General features: G+C 44.3%; 1 protein-coding gene and 1 pseudogene across 2 annotated transcripts in view; one reads left to right on the forward strand and one right to left on the reverse strand.

Annotated features, from left to right (window-relative positions):
* Window positions 1–3,136: 3,136 nt before the first annotated feature.
* On the reverse strand, window positions 3,137–6,642 carry LOC307093772 (lysine--tRNA ligase-like; annotated as a pseudogene). The gene is made up of 2 exons: window positions 6,588–6,642; window positions 3,137–4,689 (listed from the first exon to the last, which is right to left on the reverse strand). The product of its transcript is annotated as a lysine--tRNA ligase-like (transcript).
* A 7,420-nt stretch (window positions 6,643–14,062) lies between these two features.
* LOC307093581 (uncharacterized protein C1orf21) overlaps window positions 14,063–25,640 on the forward strand; it is a 240,281-nt gene continuing 228,703 nt past the window's right edge. The window contains exons 1-2 of the mRNA XM_079761799.1: window positions 14,063–14,125; window positions 17,054–17,137. The gene's annotated coding sequence lies outside the window, so the exon portion shown is untranslated. The remainder of the gene's footprint in view (window positions 14,126–17,053; window positions 17,138–25,640) is intronic.

Here is a 25,640-nt window from a genome sequence, read left to right on the forward strand (position 1 = left end):
AACAATGCCTTTCAACAAATAAACAAATTAACAAAACCCCAAATGCTTGAGGCCTGAATTCAGGAACTTGAACCAGAAACACAAACCTCAGAGTGAAATCTAGTCAATAAGAATGGAATGTGACTCGGGGCATGTAAATTATCTTGGTATTCAAATAGCCCTCAGGAGTAGAGATGTTTATCTGAGTCTCAAAATTGGAAATCTCCCTCTCAGATTGCTCCAGGATTTGGTGATGTGGTGTTCAAATCTCTGTGGTAATTTTGAAACAGATTTTGGACATTTTTCAAAACCTATCATCATCATCATCATCATCATCATCATCATCATTATCTAGGAAGTGCTGTATCCACATACTCCTCTGGTTTTGGGTCACTCCAGTCAGTGAATTTTCCCTAAGAACTCTTCCCCATTGGTCCATAAGCAGTTCTCTGAAAAATCTATTTTAGAGACATAGTTAGAAATGACAGGAGTCAAAGAACTCGTCAGAAAGAACAGATGGTTACTTTCTGTGAGAAACAAATGCTTTCTTTAAAAACATCTTCTATTCAAAGCTTTAACCAAGAGAGCCTATTCCAACTCCTTGTTGTTGTTGAGATCTGTCCATGGGTTCCTTACTAACATTAATATAAAAGATTTGGATTTATTGTGAAATATCTTTATTAGGCCATTAAGATACAATGCTATCAAACAGGGGATTGAACGAATACGTGAATGGACAGACAGATGGATAGGTACGCCATACAGCAAATCTCTAAAATATTGATGGTAGAATCTAGGTAGTCATGTGTTTATGGATGTTCACTATCTAATTATGTTCATTTTTTATATGCTTAAAGTTGATTCCCTAACCATGTTGACTGTTGACCCAAAGGTGAGATTAAAATTATACTTTTTTTTTCTGAGTCCTGAAGGGCTGAAAAGGGGACCAGGGAAAGAACAGGCTTGAGCCCTGGATGATGTCCAGATCAGTGGTTACAGAACCCTCCTCTAATTGTTATGTCACCACAAATTTAATGCTCACAATATGCCAGTGTCTGTACAGTTTTATTTTGGGCATGAAATAATAATTTAATTATGACAGGCAATTAAAAATGGTGACTACTATATTTGTGTCTCCTTAAGAACTGTGCCAATTTTTTTATTCATTCTGGCATTGTGTGTGTGTGTGTGTGTGTGTGTGTGTGTGTGTGTGTGTGTTAGAGAGTTTGGAGCCGGAGAGGGAGGAGGGGGCAATGGGGAAGTTGAAGAAATTAGTTGCACAATCTTCTGCCCCGCTGAAGGGAGATGAACAGAAAAGAGTTTAAAATCTCTTCTAGAATGCATGTGCTATAAATATGTAGCTAAAGTGGCAACCCCTATTTTCTTAAAACAATGCAAGGTTTAAGGGTTTTTTGTTTTTAATTTTAATTTTTATCAAAACAATAATTGTACTCGATACAAATCAAATAATACAGAAGATCTCAGGAACACTGATATTTTCCCAGCTAGCTCTTGATTTATTTTTATCTCTTTTCATTGTTCCTGTATTTAATTCTTTGGCTAGTTATTTCCACAAGTACAGTTACTATAATTCTAACTCTACATCATAATTATAATTTATAGTCATTATCAATTAACTCACGAGAAATGAACATTTATTTCACATTAACCTCTTCTTTCCCATCCTCTTTCCAATATTTAGTATTTTTATTATTTTTAGTGCTTCCATTAGTTACTTCTGTGATATTAAATAATATGAGTAAATTATTTTTTTCCACCAACTTTGTATCATTCCAATTTGGAAGATGGCCTTACCCTTTCTCTACATATCACACCCCACCCCACATTCTATCTATTAGCTATGTATTATTTTACCTTGTCAGATAGTTATTAACAATTACAACTTGTCCTGAAGTTTCACCTATATGCCTGCTTTGTCTGTGGATTGACTCTGAAATTTAAAAATGAATAAATAGTGTCTACATTTGTATAACAATGTAAATATAGTTTACTGCTTGGCCAAATAGTATATTAGGTTACTTTTCATTTTCTATCGGTTCAATACTAGGTTTCTTGAACTGTTTTAAAGAGACTGTTCCCAACATCAAAGTCAAATAGATTTTCCTTTTTTCCACTTTGTCATTTGCCTAAATCGACATCACATTTGGATTTGCTTCTTATTGCAACCCATTTTTCTTTTCTTTATTTTTTTAGAGACAAACAGTTTATTTGGTTACAGGGAGTATAAACAGAATTCTTAATTCCTTTTCTCCCTTTTCTGGTGATAGTCAAATGGAGAGTATATACAAGTGTTATCAGTGGGGAGTCCTCTATGTCCCTACCTGTTTCTGGTGAAAGTGGGATTCTTGGGGTGCTACGGGAATAACAATTTCCCAAGGTCCCCATGGGAAGATGAAGTATCCTGGGAAGCTTTATTTCTGTGGAATTAAATCCCAGAGTCTCCAAGGTCCCATCTTCCTCCATCCTAACATGGAAAAAGTCCCATTTTGTCTGCATCAGGGCTAAGATTAAAGCCAGTGCCCAGATTTCCCACCCTCTATTTGCACAGTCAAGTCCAGCATCAGGCTAGGTTAGCTTGTGTCCCCAGCTGCAGTCCATTGCATGGCAGGTCCATTTGGCTTCTAGGGTCATTTGGCTATGGAAGGAGCATGAGCAGGTTCAAGGAAGCAGGAGTGAAGCAAGAGGAACAAGAGAAAGAGAACGTGTTTGTCTTGGGATTATGGATTCCCAAATTTTTGCATGCTTGCATTGGCTCCACCCCTCTGGCCAACTATCTTTTTCCCAGGTTAGACTGACAGACAAGCACTTTCCCTATGTCACCCCAACTTCACTGTGCATGTGCCCATCTTCCCTTTGTTGGACCCCTTCCTGAAGTGATCTGCAGGGAATGGACCAGTAGTTCCCTGAGGAGTGTAAAGTTGCAGCTTCCTGGTGAAGCGGCCCAGATATCTGTGCTTATAATGCCTGGCCTCCCCTTTCCTCCCTTCCTATTATTAATATTAACAAAGTAGCTTGCTATGACAGTAAAACAAGGATTCCCTTGCAGTCCTTGATCTTTTGCAGAAGTGCAACGATGCGTGAGTTATGTGACTTGCAATGATTATTTTCTAGAAGGAAATGCCAGCTGTGTGCTTTCCAATGCATCAATAGTTGCTACATTTTCCTTCTAGTTTTCCAGTTTAGTGGCTGAAAACAGGAGTACTTCCTTGATGCTATTGGAGTCTGTGAGAAACATGGTGATTAGGTCTGGTAATGCTCATGCCCCAACCTATAGTCCAGGGCACTGCAGAAGTTTTCATCTATGAACATGGCCTCATTATTACCAGTGGCCTTGGCCTTAGCCTATTCTTCGGAAAGCTGCCACTGCCACATGGGGTGATTCAGCTTAGTATAGGCATTGCATATGTCCTTCTTCATGACAAACAGCTCAAAGTGCTTACTAGAGCCTCTTTAGAGCAGTGGTATTTGGCCAAAGGGTTCATTGTCTGTGAGATTGATGCATGTCACTTCCAGAAGCTCCCCAACAAGCTTATTAAGGAACCTGGCTGTGGCCCGAGTGGAGAGCAGTCAAGAGCTTTTCCATGAAGTTAGTTTCTGGCAGCTTCTTCCCCAGGGCTTTCTGAAACTCCTGTCTATTGCTGATTCTTTGGAGGATGGGGTGAAGGCAATCTCGTAGGCTTGGTCTTCCGGGCCATCTGGATGGTAAGTGACCTTATAACTGCCTGTAATGTGCTTTATCGTCTCTGAGATCATCTTCATGATTTCCATGAGCTCCTCGTAGACTGTGTAGACCATGTAAAACTCACAGGGGGTGAACTCAGGATTGTGAGTCAAATCAGTTCCTTCACGACAGAACCGGTACCCAATTTCATAAACCTGGCCAGTGCCACCAAGAACCAGCATCCTCTGGTGGAATTCTGGAGCAAATCTCATATATAAATTCAGGTCCAGCTCATTGTGTAGGTGATAAAAGGTGTGGCCACAGCTCCCTCTGGGATGATGCTCATCATGGGAGGTCCAATCTCTAGGAATCCCGACTCATCCAAGAAACTTAATATACGTGATGATCTTAGAGCAGATGATTAATTTCTGCCTCACTAAGTCATTCAGGATCAAGTCCAAGGATCTCTGACAATATTGTGTTTCTTTGTCTTTGAGTCCAAAGTGAAGATGAGGTAACATATGCAAGCAAGGAGACAGCACTGTGACCTTATAGGGAATGATGTTCAGCTCACCCTTCTTGGTTTTCCCAGGACTCCACTGAACTCCAATTATGTCTCCTAATGCAGTTTGTTATTGATATGAATAAATTTTTCTTCTGATTTGTAATTCCTGGAATTGTGCATGATTTGCAACTTGATTCCAAGTCATAGGAGATGAATTTTCCCCAAAAAAGCTCTTTAGTATGGATCTCACCTGCCACCAGGTGGTCCCCAGGCTGCAGATGGCTGTATTCTTGAATGAAGTGAATGAGTAACACACCTACATGGAGCTTGTGTGGTGTGGGTCTTCCCCATTGACCTTTAGTTGGTGGACTACTTGGCTGCAGAAACCATTGGTTTTGGTTTGGGTCCAGGCTCTCCTCCTCAGCACCCACATCGTTAGTGGTAGCAGCAGCACTGGCCTGGCTTAGTTCTTTCTCACTGAGCTCCTTTTGCTTGGCCTCCTTCTCTGCTACTTTCTTCTCAGCTTCCAGATGTCAGAAGTGCCAGCTGTGTGCTTCTCATTGGCTCATTTTTTCTCAGTTTCAGCTTGCCACAGACCCCATTCATCTCTGCCTCCTGTACCACAGCCATCTCTCTGGAGGGCCCGACATCAAAGGGCATCACAGTTTTCTTACAGTTTTTGTTTTTCCTGGAGTCCTTTTTTGTACCCCTTTTATTTGGTAGAAGAGGGGGCATTTCAGCATTTTACTATATCCTCCATTATTATCAGTGTTAATCACACCTTTTATTCCATTGAGACTTCCCTCCCGGTCCTGTCTGGCCTCTTACTCCAGCCTGGACTGAGGTTTTCTAGATCTGCTATAAATAACATCCTGAAAATTACCATCATTGTTTGATTTGGTTGAATTAACTGCTTCTTGACTCCTGTCTTCTTTTTTCTTTTTTATTCCAATTGTGCTGGAGTACCTCCTCCAGTGACTAAGGCAAGTTGCTTATAAATGGCATTTAAAAAAATGCTTTCATGCTTTAATCTTCTCTCATTATTGACCAGGTAGAGAGTTTTAGAATGAAAAGCACTTTCTTTAACATCTTTAAAGCACTCCACCTTTTGTTGTCTAGCATCCAGCATAATTCTTTACAAGTCTGATGACATTCTGTGATTCTTTTTTCTTCACAGGTGAACTGTGGTATCTCTCTGAAAGCTTTGGGGATTATTTTTTATTTTATTTATTTTTTTAGTGTTGGGTGATTTTATGCAGTTGTATCCAGGTGTAGGTATTTTTAAAATTCATTGTGCTGAACACTGTACCTAGTTTTCAGTTCCAGGAATTTCTCTTCTCTTCGTGATATATTTTTTCTTATCTCTCATTTTCCCTGAGATCCCGATTAATAGGATAATGGCTTTCTTGGATCGGTCTTCTAATGTCTCATTTTTAAAATTTTACATATTTCTATCTCTTTGACTCATTCTACATTTTGAGAGTTTTTTTTCAACTTTAATTTTCAATCCTTCAGTTGAATGTCTAGCTTCAGTAATCACTCTTTTTGTCTCTGAGAGCTCTTTGTTCTTCTCTGATTGCATCATTTTATAGACCATCTGTGGCCACTATGGAGGTGCACCTCTCAGACCTCCCTGCAAGAACCTGCTGGAAGGAGTGTGGGTAACTGACAGACTCCAGGTGACATTCAGCCCCAGCCCTCACGCACTGGAGGCTCCCAGGCAGTGACTGAGCATGGTGGGCCGATAGAGCCTGGTCATTCTGCCAGTTGTGATACCCCAGTGGCTGGCTGAGACTTCCTCAGACTTCACAGCAGTCTGAAGTCCTTGTTTCCATCTTCTTTCCTTCATCCTCTACTTTCAAAGCTGTTAGACCTGCATCACAGACTGAAGACTCTCTCTGCCTTTTCCTGTTCCCACTGCCCTTAATCTTTCATAGGCATTCCCTCCCCCCATCTCCTATACTTCTTACTTTATTTTGGCCTTTGCTTCCCAGGTAGAAATAACAGAGCATTTCATCTTTGCTTTATGAGTTTACTCTCTTCTCAGACCTCTCTGAACATATTTTAATTATTTGCATAATGCCTAACATCTAACCGATGACATTTTAGCTGTTATAGTGATTAGTAGACTCAAGTCACATTGCAGTAACCTGAAATTAACTAGAAAAAAGGATATCAACACATCAAAAAAAAGCATCAGGAAAGGGGGCTAGGCCGTACCCCAGTGCGTGTCCAGAGGAGGCAGAATTTTAAATAATTGTAAGAGATGAAATAATATTGAAATAGCAATGAAAGCATGATTCTGTTCCATCTGTTACTGCATAAAATTTTCAGATGTTCTGGCTAGATGTACAACTACCTCATTTAAATAATCTGTGGCAGGCATTGTGCAATGCCTGGCACTTTTAGTGGTCCTAGTACTTGCCCAAGTCTTGTCTTGCCACTGGATTTTAGGGTCGCTGAGGGCAGGGACCATGTCTTCTCTTCAGTGCCTGGTAGGACTGACAATGATAATGGCTGCTGTTTCATGTCTGGTAACTGTGTACCAGGTAGGGTGGTAAACACTTTATCTCCGCTGTTGCTTTTAATCCAAGCAAATGATCCCATTTTCCAAATAGAAACATGAAATCTCAGAGAGGTTATGTGAGTGGCCCAAGTTCCCACAGTTAGAAGGAGACTCACATCTGCCTGCCCCAGGATCTGTGCTCAGTCACATCCACATACAGCCTCTGCCTGTGCCTGACACATAGAGGACACCAGTAGCTTGGGCGACATATACCAATAGGTAAGAAAAACCTGTTAATGCCATGTCATACGTATTCTCCAGACTTGTGATGGGGAAGGAATGGATATGCAGGTCTAAGGAGGCTGCATTTATATTGAAACGATCTTTCCGGAAGGGAGCACAGCGTTTATCAATATCAAATCTTATTTCATTTGAAGTTTCCTGACCCCATGGAGCTCTAATAATAAGCCGCTTTTTAATCTTTGAAAAACAAATGCTGATTAGGAGGCAAAAGCAAGCAAGTCTTTGATTTCCCCCTGTAGGGCCTCTGAGGGCAAGGGAGGTGCTGTGCTAACATATGCACGCTTGCTCTCTTATAGAATGCCATCTATCTATCGGAGCTGCTTCTTCTCAGGCCCCTGGAGAAGTGATTAAACCAACCATTGACCTCTCCTGCAGCAGCTCAGGAGTCCGTTTTCTTTCTATGAAAGAAAAGGTTTTGGGAGAAAAGAAGATGTCATTGATCTACTATCAGGAGGAATAAGTTTATACAAACAACATACACAGGAGATTTGGCTGTATCTTCTGTGATCTCTTTTTCCCCACTATTCAGAAACATGAACTTTCATAACAACACATGTCATCCTTTTTGTTCTTGCGCATTGCACATAGGTCATCTGGGATTGCTTGTCATCACAGCTACCACTTGGCCTTCAGCAGTCTATTAAGAAGGTTAGGATTTACCCAGGACTTGAATATGTGACTCCTCTTCCTCTTCTTGGGACAGTTTAATCGTTTGGAGACAAAATTCCATTAATTTTCCTCCTAATCTTCTCTACCACCAGCCTATAATGCCATAACACACATATTCATTCACCTCCCTAACTCATCCCTTTGGAAGTCACCAGAGATTAGCAGTCATAACCCCAGAATATACAGGGGTGATCCCAATCTTTTGAACTGATCTGTGACATGGACTAGGAACTCATATGCAAAGGATATTTGCAAACTAAAGCTGGCTAGAGCCTGGGTACCTTTCAGTTGATGGCCAATCTAAGGGTCTATGCACAACTTATAAACTAAGACTCTCTTACCCGACCAGTGTGGCTCAGTGGTACAGACGGGTATGAGGAATTTTATTTTTTTTTTTAGTTTTTATTGAATTTATTTGGGTGACTTTGGCTAACAAAATTAAATAGGTTTCAAATGTACAATTCTATAATATATCATCTGTATATTGTATTGTGTTCACCATCCAAAGTCAAATCTCCTTCTGTCAGCATTTATCCCCCTTTTACCTTCTTCTACCTCCCCACACTTCCCTCCCCTATCTGGTATACACTGTTGTCTGTGTCTATGAGTTTTTGTTCCCCCCCCCCATTCATCTCTTTTCCCCCAGCCACCAACTCCCCTCCCCTCTGACAGCTGGCAGCATGTACTCAGCATCTATGATTCTATTTTGTTTATTAGTTTATTTTGTTCATTAGATTCCACATACAAGTGAAATCATATGGTACTTGTCTTTCTTTGACTGTTTCTTTAACTTAATGTTCTCCAGGTCTATCCATGCTGTTGCAAAAGTTAAGATTTCCTCTCTTTTTTTACAGCTGAGTAGTATTCCATTGTGTAAATATACCACAGTTCCTTCACATAAGTCCCACTCCTGGCTTTAGGATCCTAGCTGCAGCTCTGCCTCTTACCTTCAGGAGTAATGTGTACATTTGTTTACCATTTGAACTTCGATTGTATTTAAACTTGGGTGTGAATTCCACCTTAGCTTTGTCTCCAGGAAACCACCCCAGACAAAACACACTTGGCTGTATACCACCGGTACATAAACTCTATTTATCCCCTAAGTAGGGGGAGGGATTGGCCAGTAGGAAGTTAAGATAATGCATATTTTATGCAGAAGATATATTTATTGGCATGGTAAAAGAGTTGGCATCTGGGCATGATTTCCAATTAAAGAAGTATAGAATTTATAAAAGAGCCATTTGACTTTCTAATGTGACATGAAAAGTATGGTTTCTTGTAAAAGCATTTTACAAGAAAACCAGGATGGCACACCTCCAGGCTGGTGTAAAGACAGCTCCGTCAACAACTGCTAGAACTGCTCCACTCAGCATTCCAGGATTGCTTGAGTTGGAAAAAGAAACGATAAGAAATATTTATCTGAAAGAGGAAGGATGAGTGAGCCACACAGCAATGATGCTTGGGGTTTTGAGGAAAGGAGGGCGATGTGGGTGCTTTTTCAGCCTAAGGACTCCGTTGGACGTGATAGCCAGAGGAGCTGGTCCTGATGGTCGGTCTTATCTAGACCTTTGAGTTCTGTGCATTCTCTGCATTTCCAAGGGGCAGGGAACACGAATGATTACTGTGTTTGGATTAACTATACATGGGCAGAATTTGTGCATCAGCATGAGCTAAATATTTGAAATGATTCCCTTTACACTGACATGGGAGAGAGAAAAGAAAAGGTAAAACAAAAAGTTAATATTTCTGGTGGCTTGAAAACATCTATAGTCTATTTCCAGCCACTAACATGGAAGTGTCTACCTTTGTATTCTTCAGTATCATTTTTATGCTTATATAACTTTCTAGAGAATGCTTCACTTTAAACTGGTGATATCATTTCCTTTTTCTGTAGGTATTTTTCCCCTTGGTATATATGTAAACCCAGGTATTATGAAAGCTAAAATGTATATTTTTACTTCTCCTCCACTTCCTCCTTCTTCATGGGTTGTAGAAAAAAGTAACAGAAAGTTGCTTAATACAGAGAATCGTGATCAAAAGAGTGCAAAGTCATATAAATTCAGTTTTGATACTCAGCTGGTAATAGTAGTAATGATTAACCAACAGCTCTAGAGTGCTCTGTAAATGGTCCTGTATGACACTTATATGTGTATTAGCTAGTTGATTTTGCTTTACAAGGGTCCTCCATAAAAAGGGAGTAACATAAAAAGCCACAAAAGAAGAAAAAATAAAATATTTATCAAGTATGTACTACGTACCAAACTTGTGCTAGATACATTATACACCTTAACTCTTTTATTCTCCTCAAGACTATAAGAGAGGCACCACTGACCCAATGATGATGATGATGATAGTGATGATGATGATGATAGTGGTGGTGGTAACGGTGGCTACAATTATCAAGACTTTTATGTGTGCCAGGAATTTACTAACTTCACTCTACCTTCATTCACTCAAAAATCATTTATTGAGTGCCCACACTGTGTGCCAGGCACTGTTCTAAGCACTTGAGATACATCAATATACAAAACACACAAAAACTAGGGCTCTTGGAAAAGATTTGCTGGTGAGATTAGCATAGGAGACTCCCAGGCAATACACATATACATAGGGAACAATAGAGAATATGCTAGAAGGGGATACACGCTTTGGAAAAGTAATAGATCAGAGTATTGTGAATCAGGATTGTGATTCAGATTGCAATTTTAAATCAGGTGGTGGTATGCCTTACTGAGAAGGTGGCACTTGAAGCAGCAGAAGAGGTTGGCCGCATGGGTATCTTGGAGAAGAGAGCTCAATGCAGAGGGAACAGCCAATGGAAAGGCCCTCAGGCAGGAGGTACATGAAGAGTTCAAGTAAAGAGGCCCACGTGACTGGGCAGAGGAAAGCAGTATGTGGGGGCCAGATCCTATAGGGTCTTGCAGGCCAATGGAAGGAGTTTGACTTTTACTCTGAATTAAATGATAAATCATTGGAGAGTTTTGAGCAGATGCATGACATGGTCTAACATATACTTTTAAAGAATCATTCATGGTGGTTGTGTTGAGAATAATACTCCACCTTGGAGTGGTTCTCTGAGTTTCCTAGCCTTTGAATTTTACAAATGAGAATCTGGGGCAGAAAAATCAAGTAATCGTCAAGTGAGTGGCAGAGCCAGGAATCAAACCCAAGCCAGGCATTGCCTGACTTCCAAGCCTGGACTCATTTATGACTGCCTTGAAAGAAGAGCATCTAGGTTCACATCAGTTCAAGTTCATGATGACTGACATACAGATTTCAAGGATAGGAAGAAGCAGTGTGTTCTTTTGGCTTGGTATTGGAAGGCAAAATAAAAAGTCATGGATTAATTTAGCCAGTGATTAATGAATTCCTATGTTTGTAGTCCCCATATGAAGGATTGAAGTATAAACCACCCCTTAGGTAGCTTATGGTCTAAAAGTGAAGAGATAGATATTTAATATGTGCAATAAAGTATTATAGGAATTATTGTAAAGGGGCCTATAAGCTGAAGTAGGGGCCAACGGGGGGTGGTCAGTTCTAAGGTGGAGGGTAAATTGAGGTGTGGCCCTTTGCAGTTTGCCAAATCCTTTCTCACATCTAATGTTTTATATTGTCTAGTTGTTCACTGGCACTGAGTTTGCTTCAAATGGCTCTTTTTATTCCTCTTGAGGTACTTCCAGGAAAAAAGCAACGATTTCCTCTTCTAAAGCTTCCACTCTGGGCCTTGCCACTGACTTTAGTTTTACCATTTCAGTCTGTTGAATTCTTCTGTCTGGGATGCATTGCAGAAACCCAGACAACAGAAGGGAAAAGAAGGCTGTGTTTTTGATGTCAGTGAACTCTGTTTTGTGGTGTGTGTGTGTGTGTGTGTGTGTGTGTGTGTGTATGTGCGCGCGCACACACATGCATCTCAGATTCCTGCCAAGGCTGTGCTCCCCATCCATGGGCCTCCCTCCACCCTTCATTTTTTTGTTTAAGAAGCTTGATCAGTATTGTGTCACCGTGTTGGAGGTGGTGCCTCTGTTGGATGAAGCAGTCACGTTGCCTTTCCAGTTTTCTCCATGTGAACTCTTGCCTCTCTGCTCCTTTTCCATCCTGCTGCCTTGGCTGTCCTGTCCCTTGGCCTGATCCTCCTGAGGCCCCCAACCGTCAGCGGCGGTGTTGTGAAATGGAAACAGGATGGCCAGTGGGCACCTGGCCTGCGCTGCGTTAGAATTTCCGATTCTGCAATGTGCTAACCTTAAAATATGTGACACTGAGAAATTCATGTACCTGCTCGTCTGTAACTCAGACACAGAGTGCCTACTTCATAGGGTCATGTTAAATAAGGTAACCCATGGGATGAGCTCGCCTCATAACGAGTGCTCGATGAATGTCCCTGGTCATAGGGTTATTGTAGGGACATTCTCTTCTCACATGTGAATTTGCGACTGTCCTGAGCACAGGGTCATGGCCTGGGCCAACAATAACAGCCATGAGTCCCTTTGAGGAGGAAGGCCAGAGGGCTGGCCACTCATTTTACTTGTATCCCCGCTGGAAGGGTGGGGACAGAGGCTGGGGAATCACAAGCCCCCTGCTGAGATTTCACCCCACTGGCTTCCAGGCAGTAGCTTCACCCCAGGAATTAAGGAAATATTTGTGTTCCCAGAATCTTGCTCTGGGCACCATCCCAAGGGAGCTCAGTGTTTAGAATGCTGTGTCCTCAGCAGTCCGGCGTCAGACTTTATGAGGCAGGAGAGACTGCAGCAGACAGGAGCCCTCCTCGGAGTGTTTCTAGGGAGGCAGTGAGGACGTCATTGCCAAGTCAGCAACAAACACCGTATGTGTCCTTCCTCCAGGGCAGTTTGGTGGGGCCGAAACCATTCAGTCCTTGGAGTCAGCTTAACGTCTGCTTACTCCCTGCTCTTCTCTGTGCTCTCAGTGAGACACTGGGGCAGGCATCAGCCCTAAATGTTGGAGACGGCTGCTCCCTGAAGGAGTTGAACACTGATTCATGGCCTTGAGGAGGGAGCACCATCCACACTCCTCAGCAGAACCTGTACACTACACATAGGAAGTGCTTCCCTGTTTCCTGGGACACATTCGGAGGGGTGGCACCCAGAGGTGGGGTGGGGGCCTGCAGGGTGGCTTCCTTGGAGCGCACATCCATTCCACAGACATGCATGGACCGTCCCTTCATGCAGGCCCTGCAGGTCTGGAGCTCCTGGCCTGGAGCCCGGGGTGGGGAGGAGGGCAGCATGAGACAGCTTAGTGAGTCCAGGACATGGGATGCGTTCAGTGATGGAAAATAAAATGCTCAGGGAGCACGGGGCCAGGCAGTTGATCCTGACCGCATCTCAAAGGGCCTAAAATCCCCATGTATAGGAATGTAGCTCGGTGAGATCTGGAAAACAAACAGATGCCCTGATGACTTAAAAATTGCTGAATTGTGAACTCCTGCAAGGGCAAGGATTAAGCCTCTTTGACTGGCTTGGTCTGACTGCCATGCAGCTGAAAGCACATGGGCATTGAATATGGCAGAGCTAGGGGATAGTCGAGGGAGAGGCCTTTGCCAGCAGTGTGGGCAGGTGGGGAGGGGTGCCTTACGTGAGGACTGATTGGCTCAGTGCTGACCCTGGGTAAAGTCACCTCTCTGCCTTCCAGAATAAGTTTCACCCATCTTCACAGGTGATTCAGGCTATGTTAATTCAACCCTGGCCTTTAATCTGTCTGTCCAGAACGTTGGCATTTGGCACCCCACCCTCCCTGACAGAGCATCCAGGAGGCGGGCCGTCTTAGAAAGGTGCTTTGTGTTTGCAGAAAGGAAGATGTTTTGCACATCTGAGGTTTTATCATTTGCGGGGTGTGACTCAATAAGGACATCATTCCCCTTGGGGAAGAAAAGCAGGCCCGGGACACATGAGCTGGGCAACCGTGTTCAAGCATGTTAGAATAGGCCAGAGGGTCACCGTCAGAAATAACCCTGGAGCAGGCCTGGCGCTGGAATGCACACCTCGAATCAGGACGCTGGAGCAATCTTCTCTTCAGACCCAGATAAAATCAGACCCTCTGGGGTCATGCGTCCCATTCCGGGAGCTTCTGCTGAGAAGGGCTTTGGACAGGCTTCAGAGGAAAGCTGTCAGGATGATTGAAAGTCTGGAAGATAATACCTCCGAGAGCAGGTTAAAGGACACAGGTCTGGCACCAACTAGCTGTGCGTTTTAGACGAGTCACTTCAACTCTTGGGAGCCTTGTTCCCTCTCCTGTGAAATGAGGACAGTGGCCTGGCCGACACTCGGGTCCTCCAGGCCTCCCAGCATTTCTGTAATCCAGCAGGAGAGGAACTTTATCACTGGTTTTAATTACATGCCTATCTGTTACTCATCTGTCTTCCTTACAGGAGACAGAATAAGGGAGTAAAGGCTGGCGATGAAGGTATTTTGCTGAAGCAAAAGCAATGCCATCGAGGGCTTTCCCCTAACAGACAGCAGAGTTCAGAACAGTAAGTGGGACTTACCTTGAAAGTTTTTGTTGAAAATACTCAGTTCTCATGTCTTCAGAAGTCATAGCAGACTCTTCCACCTGGAGCCCTGGCCCCTTGCCCCATCCATGCAGTCAGGAGAGCCTCTTGATTCCTCCATGTGGTCAGGTGAGATGGGAGTGATACGTTTCTGCTCCCAAAGTGATGCTGGGAATTTGCACCCGTGTGCACTGACTACAGGTCACTGCAGGGCATGGACTCCATGTATAAAGGGGGTGTGTGCACCTCCAGAAAAGCTTAGCCCTTGCTTTCACAGTGCTTCCGGAGTCAGGGGCTGCCTGCCAGCTGCTGTTGACATGTCTCCATGAAGTCTCAAAAGGTGACTTGTCCCTGGAGGTAGCACCCTCAGAGTTCTACCCCCAACCTCTTCATCCTCTACCTCCTCTCTGGAGGAGCCAAACCTTTGGAGCAAGAGTAGGTGAAAGTGGAGCATCTGGGACAGAGTTTGAAAAACAGAACTCTAGAGCCTATGGCTCCCATTCTTCCCTGCCTGGGGTGGGAGTGAGTCAGCACGGCCATGCTGACAGGGGCTAACACCCAAGGCCCACGTGTCCACCTTCTAGTAGTGCTCTTCTTGGTCAGGCCTGCTTCTCAACTTTGACTGCACTTTGCAATCATCTTGGCAGTGTTTTTGAAAATACTGATGTCCAGGTTTCATCTGAGATGAATGAAATCAGGATCTCTGGGGTTTCAGGAGGAATTTCCTTATGCTATAAGCTGTACCTTGAACCACTATATGATTCCAGTGGCAAGGGAGCCTAAAACCCACAAAACATCAGAAGAATCACAAAGGAGTAGAAACCCCAGCCAACGTCCCCATGTCCCTAGCATACATAACCCTTGTTAAAAACCCTCTTCCTCGGAGCTGCTCTGCTTGTTCGTGCCTGTGCTACGCATGCAATAGATCACCTTTGATGATCTGATGTACCTGAAGAACATCTGCCCCCAATGAGTCAGCAAAAAAAACAACAACTTGGTTGTAGGTCAGTTATTTTCTAAATCTTCACCTGATAATATGTTTTACTGACCTGAGAGAGAGGGGTGGTGGGGGGAGAGAAACATCAATGTAAGAAAGAAACATCAATGGATTGCCTCCCTATGCGCCCCCACCGGGTATGTGCCCTAACAAGGAATTGAACCAGCAACCTTTTGGTGCAGGGAACAACATTCCATCCAACTGAGCCACACTGGCCAGGGCTAGGCCAGTTTTGAAATCTGCTTACTCTATTGCTATTTGTCCCAACCACGATGATTTTGTCAGAGCGCCTGACGGTTAGTAAGAGTCTGACAGTTAGTAGGATCTCGGTATGCTTTCAATAACTGATGGGCAATCCTCCATCTTGCCTCTGAACATTTCAGCCCACTAGGTGCTTAGAGAGTATTCGGGTAATTTATTCAGAACTTAGAAGAGCAGCAGCACTAAATCAGTATTTCATATCCGTGATACAGATTTACAGAATTTTATTTTCCATCTACAGTTTTCCGGCCCTACCTCGTCTACCAGACAAGCAAAGGGCTCACATTTGTGTTATGGCTGCGGGATGTTTTCACCTTGTCTGTATATGCACCATTAAATAGTTCACGATCAACTGCAGAAGAGATAAACAGCAATCTTTTTCACTGTTCAGAGCTGGGTTCTTTGATTCCACTTACTCCTGGGTTTTCATTGTTGTTATTTACTATTCCTTTGCAGCTCTGTAGGTGCTGGATGATGGATGGGGCAGAGTGCAATCTGTCAAAGCGTAGCGCGGGCATGCAGATGGCGAAACCTATTACGCCAGTCATCAGTACCCACTTGGAACTCCTTTTCTCAGCTCTGTTCATCTTTGTTCAAGCTGAAAGGCTTCATTCCCAACCGCCCTCTTCACCTTGTCATCTCCAGATCACTCCTCAAGGCACCTTCTTCGAAAGCTTTCCTTAGAAACTTGGGGTCCTGATAATATCTGCTATTCCACCCCATGACCACACCTACCCCTGCATCTGCACCTCTTGAGGACAGAAATTGTACTTATTCTTGTCTGGATTCACAGCACTTAGCAGATTTTGAACGTTTGAGAAGTTTTTGATCAGCATATACATTCGATATACAATTGTCTGGCCATCATCCAAAAGTATGTTCTGAGAAAAAACATTTTCTCCCTATCCCCTAAAGCAGTGGTGCTCAACCTTTTGAATGCCTCAACCCTTTAATACAGTTCCTCATGTTGTGGTGACCCCAACCATAAAATTATTTTCGTTGCTACTTCATAACTGTAATTTTGCTACTGTTAATGAATCGTAATGTAAATATCTGTGTTTTCTGATATTTAGGCGACCCACAGGTTGAGAACCACTGCTAAAGGGAGAACCAAGTCACTATGTTTCCCTCCTCAATTCCCAGGCTGGAATGGCGGTTCCTCTTTGACCGCCTCCCCCCTTCCTACAGTGAGTGCTCTCTTCCTTCTGACTGCCTTGTGGGAGTTCGCAACTCTCCACGCATTCCCTACCGTCCTAACTAGGCCTTTACCCCGCCCCTTCCTCTCCCAACACAGTGTTGGCCTCCTCTCTTATCTCCCGGTGCGTAGCCTCACTCACCTTCATCCAGTTTTGCAGTCAGCTTCCACACTAATCTTTATAAAGAGAAAGGCTTGTTGCTGCCTTGAGCTTGCTCAGAAACCCATCATGGCTCCCTATTAGTTTATTTTTTCCTAAAATGCTTCTTTTAGTCATTATCAAACTACTTATCCTAAACCTGTTCCCTCCTCTTCCTCTTGCTCCACTCACCCAAGACAGATTGTCGACTATTCAGTGGGTTCACTGTAAGTTCAGTGGTTGTTTCCCTGCCCGTCCCATCAACATGCCCACAATAGTAACATAACAATAGTAACTGCACCCCTTATTTCATTCCAGCACACATGAGGACACTTAATGAGCATCTACCATGTGCCAGCCTTGGGGTGCGGTAGAGCTGGTGGAACGCAAAGTGAATAAATTGTAAGTAGATAATTGCAATATCACATAGACTGTAGATAACGTTATAATAGTTGAAAAAACTTTTAAATGTATTTTGATCTATGGTTTATGGAAGGACTCATTGAATCGGGGCCTTCGTACAGGATTTTTAAAGGGAGAGGGTAGACCCTTGCAGAGTATTGGGGGATGTGGGGAAGGGTGGAGTAAAGTGGGCAGAGCAGCAAATTGCATGGGATTTGAAAGTACAGGATGTTTCTAGGGAACAGTCAGTTACAAATAGTGTAGTTGGAGCATAAGGTATTGGGAAAAGGGAGGGTGTCACAGAAAATATGGAAGGGTAGAAAGGTTCATTGGTACCAGGTTGTATAGCCTCAAGGGTTTGGGCTTTTTGTGTAAGAAAAAAAGAAGCCATTGAAAGTTTTTGAGCAAAGTTCTGATTGCAAATTTTTGCAGGACTCTATGGCATAATTCCCTTAAGGGCGTTGAGAAGTAAAAAATTGGCCTAAGGCAACCAATTTCCTTTTGTGTGAAATGCCAGACTTGAAAGAAATATGTCAAATAAAACTGAAAACTGTCGAACATCTCAGACAGCCAGGAGTTTGCTCTCTGATGTGTGGGATTTTGCTAAATGTATAATATTTGCATGTTTCCAGCGTTGTCATAGAAGCAAGTGGCATGTTTTTGAGAACGCAGATCTCTGGTGTTTCCTGGCTAGTACAGGATGTGCTTGTATTGGCGGAGTTGGGCGCCTGGAGCCCTCACCGGGTGCACGTGTACCTTCCAGAGTTGAGATGATGGAATGGTTCTTTCACCCTTTAGCAAGAGTGCCCACTGAAGTCCAAGTCAGTCAGGCAGGCTGAGATCAAAAGCAATCCCTTCTCACCAACAATTGCATTTGCATTTATTAGTTCAGAATTGATATTTTACTGGAAGTGGCGACTTGCAGTCATTTTCTTTGGATCATTAAAATGTGTTCATATGCGCCATAAACAAAGGCAGCCATGCCCAGATATCAACTAGAACAACTTGATTAGTGATGATTGCATCACAGCTCTCCCGCAGCATTTCACAGGGGCTGGGCTGACTACCATTACTAAAGGCAGTCTTGGCAGGAGGGCATTAGACAGGTGGTTCTTTGTGGTTTCTACCCCAAGACAGACTCGAGGGGGAAAGGATGCTGCCGTATAACTACCGTCCCTCAAAAGCATTTCAACACTTCAGTTAAATTGGTGGGACGAGTAATGTTATAATAGTGCTAAAATCTTTTCAGATATACTTTGACTAAGGTTTTTGGAAGTATTCATGGAATCAGGGCCTTGATATAGAATACAGAATTTTGACAGGAAGAAGTAGGACTCTGGTGGAGTGCAGTAATATTGTTGAAAGGAGCAAATTGCATGGGGTTTGAAAATGTAGCATGAAATAAGCAATCATATTGTCGAGAAATGTATTGCTATTACTTGGTTTTTAAGCACGAGCACTTTAAACTTTAAGGAACTGGTCTTACCTGTGTCCCATGGATTATATTTTGAGAGCCACTTTGCAGATAATTAATAAATTGAAACAGAATTGAGGGGCTCTAATGCGGCAAGGAGAGGTGGAGGAATGGGTGAGGGGTGGCCGGCCCCCAGAGTCTGGGCGCACAGTTCTTCTGGGGAGGGGGCGATCTGGATACTCAGATTCTTGGCTGGAAATGCTTCATCTTAGAGTCCCTCAAGTTCAAATCTGACCTAAGGCACCTACATGCTCTCTCTCTGCAGTCACCAAACGAACCCTTCACTATTGGGCACGTAGTAGGTGCTCAAAAATTGTTTGTGGAGCCGATCTTCATAGATAAGCCAACTTCCCGAATTTAAGTGAATCTGAACTTGAATGAAGAGATCCCCGTACCTACATAGGGTGCCCATCCTGTTTCGAAAAGGGCCAAACACCAAATGCTGACAGACATTCTCTCATTGTTGATTTGTTCCTAGGTGGCCGTTTTTTTGAATGTTAGTTAAACAAACTAAACCTATGTTTCTGATAAAGCTGAATTGATTGCAAAGGTAAAATAAGAACTTCCTTTTCCCAAGGCTGTGTTCAATTCTCCCAAATGGAACCAGACACTATTATTTTAGCGATGCTCGAAAGAACTTTTCCCTAATATACTGCTTCTAGGAGACACTGGGTAATCAATATAAAAGATCTAGAAAGAATCCAGTATAATGACAATGTCTGAAAGAATTTGTGCTCTCCAGCAAACTGGCCCATCACAAGGACTAATAGCTTAGGCATGTTTTGAATAACCATCTTCAAGGAGTTCCTTTATCTCTCAGTGCCTGAATTTCCTCATCTGAAAAACCGGGATGATAAAGAGTTGTGATTATTTTGATGAAATATAACATGTGAATGCTTAGACAGGAGCCTAGTGTATAGTCTCAATTAGTTCTAGCTTTCATTATTTTTATTAACATTATTTCTTCTGAACTTGGTACAGTACATTTGTACAATAGCAATCTCCTCTCCTCGGGGATTTACACATAATCCCCACCATTCACTGAGCATGAATTGTGCTCTGGTTTTTGGCACTTATCAGATTGGGCAATCCTATGAGAAAGGTACTAGAAACTGAGGATCAGAGAAATTAAATAACTCGGCCACACCTAATAAGGACAGAGCAGGGATTGGAGCTCAGGGCAGAATGGCTCAAAAGCCCATTTCCCCACGGCTTTATATCCACACACGAAACTGTATTGGGTTGAAAATAAGCACATGGCCGAAGAAGTATCTCTCACAGAGTAGATTGCTTGATGCCTCTCAGGGTATTTCAGCTTAACACCCTGAAGTCAGTTAGCTTTGTGTCTCTGATCTGTGGACATCTGGTTAATTCCAGTCACATGCAGGCATTTGCACTCCAATTATAACGTCAGCTCTAAATCTGTTGGTATGTCACAAAGGCACAAGTTAAAATCCAGCAAAGAACTGGAGCTGCCACTGTTCCCAAGCAGAAACATCCTTGGAAGCTTATCTGAACAGAAGGCCCATCTGAAACCTTGGAGGTTTGCCCGGCCCTGGTTTCCTGTCTAACTGAAAGCAGAGAGGCCCAGACACGGAGCCAAGAGGTTCACACTTGTGGGATCAGCAACCTAAATTTGAAGATTTGGACCAGGGAGGCCAAATGCAGCCTGCAGCCAGGGCCCTGCCGGCGTCACTGCTCGGCTGGGCCCAGCAGTACAAGGAAGAACTTGCGAGAAGATAAATGTTATAAATGAAATAATGCAAATAGACAAACTAACCTCCCCAGCAGCAGTGAAGAGGAGGCAGACCCCCTGCATCACTTTTATAGATGATTCTGCTATCCCTGGCACCCAGAAAGGACCCTTGGCTCTCTGTGATAATGCTGGTTGCTCACACGGACTAAGCACTTGGCATGTTTGAGATACTGTTCTAAGCACCTTACACATGTTTTCTGTGGTGAGCGATTGCCACGGAGGTGGCTGAGAGGCTAGCGCGCAGCTTCAGGGTTCCCATGGAGGGCGTCATTTAGGCAGATTCTTTGCTAAAAAGGAGCCACCTCCATTTTTAGAGCTGCGTCGCCTCACCTGGTTGCACTATTTTCTCTACCCCAGCAGGAGGTCACCTTGAATCAAGGCGCGTTGTTGTCACGGGGCCATGGCCATGGCTGCGGGATAACCCACCACCTATTTTGGGGAGTAGGACCCTCGATTCCTCTAAGGCCCTTTTGTAGATATTCCGCCACCAACCAGTGAGGCTTCCTGCCCTGGCTACACTTATACCCCACAATCAGACCGTCTCTCTCCCTTGCTTAGAGGAGACAGGACATCTGTGGGAAGAAAGGGAAGCCATGTCTTCATGTGTTGCTTTCTTAGGAGGGAGGAAGCTTTGCTAGATACCCCACAGAGACTTCACGTTTCATTGGCCAGAAGTTTTTTCTTTTTCTGTTAGAGAAAGGGGAAGGGAGAGGGAGAAAAGAAGAGAAAGAGAGAGAGAGAGAGAGAGAGAGAGAGAGAGAGAGAGAGAGAGAGGAGAAACATCAATGTGAGAGTGAAACATCAATTGCCTCCTGTATGCACCCAACTGAGAATCAAACCTGCAACCTGGGTGTGTGCCCTGACCAAGAATTGAACTCAGGTGTACAGGATGACATTCCAACCAACTGAGCCACACCGGACAGGGCCAGAATTTTTTTATGTACACATTTCTAAACCCAACCCTCACAGGAGAGCGACTACCAGGATTATTGTAGCCTCCCTGGGATCTGCCCCCAGAGCTGGGATGAGGTGGACTCTCCGGAATCATGTGAGCAGAGGTAGACGCCTGAATAAGTGGAGATGAGGCAGAGAGAGCTGGGGACTGCACAGTGGGTAACAGCCAGCAGTGTCCTCTACAGGCCTCCATACTTCATGGTGGGACTGTCCTTCCCACCTCTGCTCCAGGCAAAGCCTGACTTTCCTTCAATTATTACCACATCAGGGCTGAGTCCTGCTGTTTTCCAGGGAAAATAATCCACCCCTCCTTAGGTTCCCATGCCACTCTGTTCCTACCTCTATTATACCACTTACACCTACCGTATTTTCCGGCGTATAAGACGACTGGGCATATAGAAGATTTTCCTGTGTTAAAAAGTCATCTTATACACCAGAAAATACGGTATTCTTTTTATAGATATACTAGAGGCCCATTGCACGATATTCGTGCAAGAATAGGCCCCTGGCTTCACTCCCAGCCACCTGGGAGCCGGCAAGTCCCCGCTCCCGGGCCGTCCGGAGCCAGCACGTCCTCGCTTCTGTCTGGAGCACCACTCTAGTAGGTCCCTCAGCCACCCCCCTTCCCCTCATAGCAGGCTTCACTTGGCTCTGCGCCTGCATATGCAAATTAACCTCCATCGTTGTTGGGTTAATTTGCATACTCACTCTGATTGGCTGTGGGTGCATAGTGGCGTGATGGTTAATTTGCATGTTTCTCTTTTATTAGGTAAGACTAGAGGCCCGGTGCACGAAATTTGTGCATAGGGGAAGGTAAGGGGGTCCCGCAGCCCAACCTGCACCCTCTTGCAATCCGGGACATCCCTCTCGCAATCAGGGACCACTGGCTCCTAACTGCTTGCCTGCCTGCCTGCCTGATCACCCCTAACCGCCTCTGCCTTGGCCCCTGCCATGGCAGCTTCATCCAGAGAATGTCCGGAATGATGTCCAGAAGGTCATTTGGCTGTCTGGTCTAATTAGCATATTTCACTTTTATTATTATAGATACATATTTTACAAATGTATTTTCCAGCTAGACTATGAGTTCTCTGATCATAGAGGCCACACATTATTCAGTTTTATATTTCCAGCACCTAGCGTGATTTCTGGAATAAAATAGGTGCTCAGTAAACATGGAATTATTTCTGAATTTTTTATGAAAATCTATTTCATCATTACCTGGAGTGGGGGTGGTGGTGCAGATTTGGTTTAAAAAGTGAGAGACAAATGAGTTTGACTGTTGTTGGTTTGTTTTTTTACAATTAATAGTTAAGCTTTCTGATTAAAAAAAAAGGGGGGGATGTAAGGGCGCCAGGTGCTGGGTGTAACGTGCTTGATGTCACGGTTCCTGTATTTCCCATAGCTCACAGGACAGGGAGGGATGCGCGATGCTGACCTCATCTGTCTGTGCTCCAGTTCAAAGACAGACAGGGACAGATTTCCCAACTTGCCCAAGGCTTTGGCAGGAAAGCTCAGGCCCCACACTCAGGTCATTCTCGCGCAGCAATAACCAGCTGGGTTTTCAGCAACTTGGATGGAGCCATCTGTCTCCCCAGCCCACATACAAATATGCACAGGAAGGGTGCAAATCAGCAGATCTGCGGCTTCCAGGGGACCCAGCTGGGCTGTGCCCTCCCTGTGGGGACCTGGGAAAGGTAAATCCAGGGCTGGAAGACAGAGGACCAGCAGGAAGGCTGAGGAGCCGAGCAAACCCCGCCTCTGCGTCCCTTTCCTGCCTTTGCCAAGAATAAAGCCCATCTGGCTCCCCAGCCACGTGGGCACTGCTTCTGTGAGTGACACCACGGAGCATACTGAGTGCCCGGAAAATTACCAGCGGCATCACACAGTCTCCCCCACCCCCACCCCCACCCCTGCCCCAGGCACCAGGAACTGCCACATAGGAGCTCCCTTCTCTGGCACTCCTGGGTCCTGGCTGCCTGGTCAGCTCTCGCCTTCTCACATAACGAGCCTGGTGAGCCCAGGTGGTCGGGAACAGAGGGGCTTTCTGTGTCCTGGAGTTAGGGAAGCGGGCCCCTTGGCTTTTCCCACAGATCCCCACTCCCTGGCTGTAGCTTCTCCTTCCCTACCGTGCCACATCACAGACAGGGTTTAGAGCCGCCCTGGCTCTCCAGCGAAGACGGAGGACAGTGGATTCCACATGAAAAACAGAATAAAATGAGGGTGCTGTTAGCCAGCCACCCAGGTGCAGATGGCTTTTGGCAGCCCAGAACCCAGCCGTGATTTAGAAGGGTCTGTCCCGGCGTCATTACAGCTAATGGTCACAGAGTTACGGACTCATCGGCAGGCAGAGCGCCCGCTCCTGTCCCCAGGGAGTTTCAGGGGGATTAATAAACAAAGTGGCAGGCGTGTAAGGCAGCTGATTCTCTCTAAAGACATGATTTCATTCATTATTCCTCACTCCCGGATCCGATGCCTATTATCCGCCTCTTGGAAGGCATCTGTCCAGCGTGGCTCTGGGTCAGGGGAAATGATTGTATATCTTGTGTTTCATGTGGCAACACAAACACGTTCACCACGAGATTATGCATATTTCACGACTCCTGAGTCATTGGGGAAGAGGCATTTCATCCCAGTCATCTTCTTGACTCAGGAGCACGCAGCATTAAACCAGAATTCTGCATAGAGACCATGATGCAGTCTCAACAGCGACAGCGCGGATGGCATCGCCACCCTCTATGTATAGACAAGCCCGTGCACAGCAGGGAGCCAGAGCAGTAGCCTAATTGACATCATCCACAGAATCGGGGGATCTGTTCATCAGAGCTGGTGCTGAGGGGAAAGGGAAAGGCAGGAACTTCCTCTCCCCAGTTCTTATTCTTTGATTTTTGTGCTAAGGTCTTCCTGATGACTCCTGAGAGGCAGGGAGTGTCACAGGGAATATACTGCTCTTTGGCATACACCCCTGCAGGCTCGCTCTGCCCCACAAACCCTGCTGGTGGGTGTAGAGATAGTCAGCTGTGTGTGCTAAAACTCACTCCATCACCAGCGATCTGTGCCCGGCTTCGCCTCTCCTTGCTGCTTGTGAATTTCCATTTCCTCTAAGCCTTTGGTACTTTACACAGCCCGGAGAAGTACAGGTTAATGAAAAAAAAAAAACACCAAGAGCTTGACTTTATCAATGAAGAGGAAAATGCATTCTTCACAAAAGCAGGAACTAAGTGAACGAATACCTGTGCGAGAAAAGGAAAGTTTTTCTGAGCTGTTTCAGAGTGATGATTTAATGACCATGCTACTCCTTGAAGATATTCTTATTTTGCTCTTCAGTGCTATTTCCTGCTTAAGAAAATCTCATAGAAATAATTCATAGCATTGACTTGCTCCCAAGCAAACTTGTCAGGCAAGACTTCTCAGGAATAATACTCCATAGCAGGGGTTGACAAATTTTCTCAGAGGACCAGAGAGTCAATAGTGGGCCATGTGGGCTCTGTCTCAACCATTCAGCTCTGTCCTTGTAACACAAAAGCAGCCATAGCCAATACGTAAGCAAATGAGTGTGTCTGTCCATGTTTCTTTTTAAAAATACATATATTTTTATTGATTTCAGAGAGGAAGAGAGCAGGAGAGAGAGAGAAACATCAATGATGAGAGAGACTCATCGTTTGCTGCCTCCTGCTCGCCCCACACTGGGGATCAAGCCCACAACCTGGGCAAGTGCCCTGACTGGGAATCGAACCATGACCTCTCCTGGTTCATAGGTCAGTGCTCAACCAGCTGGCTGGGGCTGTCTGTGTTTCAATAAAACTTTATTTTAAAAACAGGCCGTAGAGCAGACTTGGCTCACAGGTTATAGTTTGCCAACCTCTGTTTGTACTAAAGTCCTAATAAGTTTTCTTCTTTGACTAAATACTAAGTGGGAGCTTACGAACCCAAGCCATTCTGAAAGGATGATGCAATCACCACATGAGATGGTAACCCCACAAAAAATGGGCTTCTTGCTTCTGCTTTCTAGCAATAATAACTGACAATTTAACAGCTTTTTACCTCCTCCCCTCCCCCCCGCCCCAGACATCGTTCAGAAGCTAATATAAATCCTCTCTGGAAGAAGGAATATGTGATTAATCCTGGACTTCAAATTGCTCCTACAAATGATTTCCCAACATAAGAACCTAGCATAGAGTCAAGAAAATTAGGTAACAATCAAACAAAGTACCACAATGTCAACTAAAGCCCATTTGCAAATATGTTAACTATTAGAATTATCAGATACCATTATAGAGCAAGAATGTTTACTATTCTTAAAGAGAAAAAATAGCAGGCTT

The sequence above is a fragment of the Cnephaeus nilssonii genome (genome assembly GCF_951640355.1).
Source record: "Cnephaeus nilssonii genome assembly, chromosome: 21".
Classification (NCBI taxonomy): Eukaryota; Metazoa; Chordata; class Mammalia; order Chiroptera; family Vespertilionidae; genus Cnephaeus; species Cnephaeus nilssonii.